We start from the raw sequence: 6,331 nt of genomic DNA, 5'->3' as shown, positions 1-6,331 counted from the left end.
TAAAAAAAATTATAATATCTTATATTCATGTTATAATATCCTGTACGCAGGATATTATAATTTTGATGCAGGATGTCATAATATCTCACAGAATATCATAATTTTTTTCAAAAAACAGAAATATTTTTATCATTCAAAATTTTTAAATAAAAAAATAAAATTATATGCATTAAATATACGTTGAAAAGTGATTGATAAAAATATTTTTTTTATATTATGATATTCTAAGACATATTATGATATTTTGAACTATATTATGACATCCTATACGCAGAAAGTTATAATTTGATGTAAAATATTATAAAATATCGCAGGATGTTATAATATAATTTAAAAAATTATGACATCCTGCGTATAAGAAGTCATAATATATTACATGATGTTATAATTTTTTTTAAAAAATAATATTATTTTTGTCATACAAAATTTTTAAACAAAAAAGTGAAACTATAGATATTAAATACGTGTTAAAAAATAATAACAATAGATCAATTATATAAAATGGTATATTCTATATCAAATTTTTTATGTCGCTGGTGGTGCACAAAGAACCGCATCATATTTTCTATGCCACTCTCGGTGCACAAAGAATTTTATGTCTTAACGGTTGGACGTAAAATTTTTAAATTTTTTTTTTTGCGTACGATAATATCTTGAATATATTTTAGATAGGTATAGACCTAATCTAATTTAATTTTAATAATTATTTTAATATAATTTATAAAATTTATAAAATTTTTGGGTCCAATCATTTAAATAAATTTTTAATAATTATTTTATATACAGGGTTGTTATCTTGTGTCAGCTTTTAATTGAGAGGGGACAGCGAAGGGACCTTTGGTCTAGGATGGGTAGGGCCTCAGGGCCGAATTGGGTGACTTGGACGGAAAGGCATAGATACGTGGGAATCTTGGTGGATCTATCGATGAAAGATTGAAAGCTGCAGCTTGGTGCCGCAGGGTTTCGAGCCCTCGTTTTTTCTTTTTTTTTTAAAAAAAAAAAAGGGAAAGGTTGAGTGACCTAGAACAAGTAATCAAGAGCGTAGGTGACTAAACCGGACATGGTGCATGACAGACGGTTGTCGGCTACGCTGGCTGCCACAAATAATGGAAGTAATCCTGCATGGCCCAGCCTTCATGCCCTGGAAACATAAAAAATCAAAACCATGATATATCTTTGCAGAAAAAACATGATATAATTTTTTTTTTTTGTTGACAAGGAATAAATATTAGATTTGATCAATCCAGAAGCCAACTCTGAATTTTCTTAGTTATTGATCCACTGATCCAGACAAGTAGGCACTGTAGCATGCTGGCCATGCATCAGAAAGATCCAATTTAATCCTACTGTGCTGTACTTTATTGTACCTATAAGTGAAGTAGTTATAATATAAGTAGTGTGTTTATTTTACTGTATTTTAAATTGAAATAAAAAAAATATTTGATAATCATTATTGTATAATAAAATTAAGTAAATAAAAATAATTGGCTGATAATAATTGTTATAATGTATTGTTCTATCTTTTGAAGAAAAATTATGTATTTATTCAAAATAGTTTTTAGTTGAAAAAAAATATTCATTAGATGTTTTATAGAGTGAAAATTAATATATTTAAAATTAAAATAATTTAATTATTTTTAAAATAAAATATTTAAAAAAAATTGGTTATCAAATATTTCAATCTTAAATTTTGTCTACTTTATTTTAAAACAAAGCAACTAAAGCAGAAAAAAAAAAATAGAGCCAAACAGGACCAAAATTTTGATTAGGAAGTCAAGATTTATAGTTTTTTTTTTCAGATTTTGAAAGAATAATAAAATTGATTTGATTAATTATGGATACCACTCAAAACATGTGATGCAAGCAATCTTTTATATATATCAAGCCAATGCTGCTCATGAGATTTTATACAGCATGCATGAAGCGTGGAAAATTTAATTATGAAACTTGAAGAATGCAAGACACAAAAACAAGCGAGCACTCGTGCTAGCCAACCTCTTTTTAATATATTTGAGGAGGAAGTGGCTCCATTACGCGCAAAAAACAAGCAAGCACTCCTGTGTCGGACGATGGAGATTATAGTTTTGGTTCTATGCATGATATCTGTAGAAAACTTGTAGCATGGTAATTACGAGTATCTCGGTGTTATCAAGAGGTTTCAATCTAATCTAATCGAGTGATGTATCGACATTCTTTTTAAAAAAAATGGTGCTAGAAGCACTAAACTTTCGTAGAAAAAACTAAATGAGTAACATGTTGGTCTCATTTTGATTTAGCAGTATGACAGGTAATTAAAAATATTTGGTGTTTTGAAATCATGTTGATTTTTTTCCTAAAGATTTTTTCTTTTTTATATTTTTCACGATGCTCATGTGAACCATATTCACTAGATATGTAATAGATCATTTCTACAGCTTAAGCTAAAATTTTGATAGCTTTATAACACACGGCTTGTTTTAATGAGGTAAAAAGGGATGATGGTACTTGTAAGTTTATGCTATCATTTCTGAAAACTTTGCATTCTAATTGAGTTGGAAGCTTCTATTGTGAACTATATAAACTCGACATGTTAGGTTCACATAACATCTACCATTTTTTTGATAAAAAAAGGTCAAAAAATTATTATGGAACGCCAAAAGTATGTTTTCTATGGTACGTGTATCCAACACTCTCCTACACCCGTGGGTCTTGTTTTGTATGTGCGTGCAAAGAGGTGGCACAGCGATGGTGATCCCTAGCCAAGGTTATTCAATCTATAATGAATTGTAACAAATTTATTAGTATTAATTCTGTTTGACAGTCTTCAATTCAAAGTCGCTGTATTTTTCATTCACCAATAGAATCCATTTGGTGAATTCCTCTCACAAGACAGCAACTATTCAGGTAAAGATCTCCTTTTCATAAAAAATAATGAATTAATCAATTCTCTTGGATAGGCACCGTATTTTGTGATTGTACTGTGAATACGGATATATGTTTAATACCAAATTGACTATACACAAGAAAGGTCTCAAATATTTATATAAAATTAAAAAATTAAAATAATATTTTTTAATTAATTATTTCGGATGAGATTCTGAATTATCACAATAATAATGGGATGGATTCGGCTTATAATCTATATAGATCCAAAAACACTGCATTATAGTTTTATTAAAATAGATCATAAGTTGACCACGATATTTGTGATTAGATTGAAATGGATTTAGATGCCTAAGTTGATAAGAACTCTAAAACTTAATGAAAAAAATATATGAAATTATGTTGGTTTGTATTTAATTTAATATTAATTATGTATTAAATAGGTTTTAAGTATTTATATGGAATCAAAGGTTATATTCGACTTGATCCTTTTGATCAGATCCGGACTGTACTCTTTCTATTTAATATAAAAATGGATCAACCGTAGCCCTTTGGTTTACAACACGTCAACATCAATGGCAACAATGGTAAATCCATGAATGGAGGTGTGGTCAGCCAGGTGCCATGGTACCTTTTGCCATCATGCTACTTTTTTTCCACAAAGATATAGATTATTCTTTTGAACTGTTGATCAAGTATCTCCTTTCCCGTGCTTAATTTATTGCTTGATGACCATCTTGACCAAGCGATCCAGGCTTAACTCAAGGTCCTGACATATTCGCTTTGGCTGGACAATGTCCTCATTTCATATTATAAGAATAATATGGAGCTTCGTTTCATTAATTTATGAACATATAATAATGGATTTGATGGAAGCCAATTTAGAATGAAAATAGCTTTTGTTATGGGAAAAAAAAAGATTGAAAAGAGTTATTATAATTAAGCATGTTTGATGCAATGATATGGATATGGGTAGATAATGGCTGTGACATGGATATTGCGTGAATGGCATTCTCATCTGGTGCTACCTAACAGGTGGGCCAATAGGAATCTCAAGTTCAGATTTCTCATAAGATAAATTTTCCAAACTTGCATAGAAACTGAAGAATGATGGGATAAATGAGTCAGCCCTCCGCTCAAGTCCATGTCTATCCATACACATCATGTAAAGCCGATGAGCCTCACGCCACACATCCACCAAAGACGCTACTTTTTTTTTTTTTTGGTAGGACCAAGGACGCTACTTAGCAGGGGCCGATCTACCTCAACCGCAATATTGACTTTTTTTTTTTTATTTTGAGAGAAGTACAACAACAACCTTTTAAATTTGGGTGCGAAACATTTGGACCTCGAGGTTTTATACTTTTATAATTAACCATAATAAATTATTTTTTAATTGCAATGTGGTAAGTTATCTATCTCCATTAAGAATTGGTAACATATGATTATCGCATTACTCGAGAGATCTTATATTTCTAAAATATCTTTTTTATTATTGAAGATAGACGGTTAGACTGTATTACTGTAAAAAAATAATTTATGATGATTGATTAAAAATTTTAAAATTTTAGGATTAAAATATTTTTATAAAATCTTGAAGAAATATCACCGTGAAGCGGACAATATGTCGGATTAGGTTGCTTTCTTAGTGGCAAAGCATTCAGGTGACATTCTATGGGTCTATACGATAACTACTCTGAAATTTCTCAAGAATATTTTATTTTCTAATTTTATTAAATATATTTATATTATATTATATGAATTATCTGCATTCATCAAATTATCCGATCCTCAATAGAAGTACTAATCATTATTTATAGCCTAAGATTCTTCTTGTAGATATTAAAAAACATTGAAAACATTATACTTCATAGATGCCAACACGTGCTTCCTCTCCTCGCTGCCCCCTTGCCCCTGCCCCTATGAAATTACCGCAGCGTCCATTTATTCTTCTTGTATTTTGAAAAAATGTTGCCGTGATATTTGAAGAATTTTAAGGGGTTATGCTTCAATGATTATCCGATGCACTATCATAAGTAGACAATGTGGTGGATTAGATTGCTTCTTTCATGGTGTAACATTCGGATGATATCCTATGGATCAATGTGGTAGCTGCTCCGAGAGTCCTCAATGGTATTTTGACTTTTAATTTTATTGGATGCATGTATGCTAGGTTTGTATGGCCCATTTATCTTTGTAAAATAAAAAAAATTATCATAATTTATCTTTTTTTTATCCAATTTATCCCATCCTCAACAAGAATACCAATCATCATTTACAGCATAAAATTCTCCTAGTAGTAGTTAAAAAAAAAAGTAAACTAATGAAAAATGCCCAATTAAATTTAAAATTAAAAATAGCTATTCATTTTAGTTTCAAGTAAAAAATTATCTTCATTTGAAATATAACTTAAAAACAGCTACTCAAATAATATGAAATGACGTAATTGCCTCTGTGGTTATAAATAAACACTACACTATTATAAAACAGTACTGTACTATTATAAAACAGTACTGCACTATTATAAAATTATACTATACTATTATAAAGCTATACTGTATTGTTGTAAGGTAATGACTACAGGACTTGACGCTGAATGCAAAGGCTTAATAGTTCCTTGGATTAGTCGGTGAGGTTTGCTTGTTATTAGTTGAATTCACAACAAATTTAAATATCACTTAATTCTGTTGAATTGCGAGATTGGGTTGAGATCAATAGGATAAAAGTTTAGCTCAAGTCGGTAGGACTAAAGTTAGCTAAGATTGGTGTGATTACAACTGCTTCTTAGTTGATCACTAAATTTGAAAAAATTGAAGTCTACTAATTTTTGATGGGGATCTTTCAATGTTCAAATTAGTCAAAAATTCGATGAAAAAAAATATAAAAATAAAAATAGTAGAACAAAATAAAAAGATTTATCTTGAGGATCCCGTGCCTCTCTCTAATTATAAAGAAACATTGGTAGTTATTTCTATGATAAGTGGTGCAGTACGATAATTACATAATAATGATTAGTTCATGACTTAAATGGACCACAACGACTAAGCTAATCCTTTGATAGTTATAGATATTTTAGTTGTGCCATAATAATCGTAGACGTAACTTTTGTAAGCATTCTTGAGCTGATGCGACCGTGCCTTCAAATCGGTTATATCCAAGATGATAAAGTCCGTTACGCATATCTTATTCCATCTCGGATCATATCGGGATCCGTTGAAATATTATCCACATCATCTCCATCCCAGCATCCAACATTGAAGGCCACCACTTCCACTTGCTTCCTACATTTTTGTAACAGCTTGCAAGCGATGTACACGAATCGCATTCTTTAGAACTGGACCTTTCGTTCTCGTGGTCCAGCATCCTCCAATGACCTGAGAAGAAAAATACCCTGGGACCCGGCACTGGAACTAAATAAAGAAGTCTGTTTGCACTATCATTGCACTCCATTTATTCACGGGGAATTGAT

This window comes from Elaeis guineensis, chromosome 16 (genome assembly GCF_000442705.2).
Source record: "Elaeis guineensis isolate ETL-2024a chromosome 16, EG11, whole genome shotgun sequence".
In the NCBI taxonomy this organism is placed as follows: Eukaryota; Viridiplantae; Streptophyta; class Magnoliopsida; order Arecales; family Arecaceae; genus Elaeis; species Elaeis guineensis.
Note: the sequence above shows the minus strand (reverse complement) of the source record.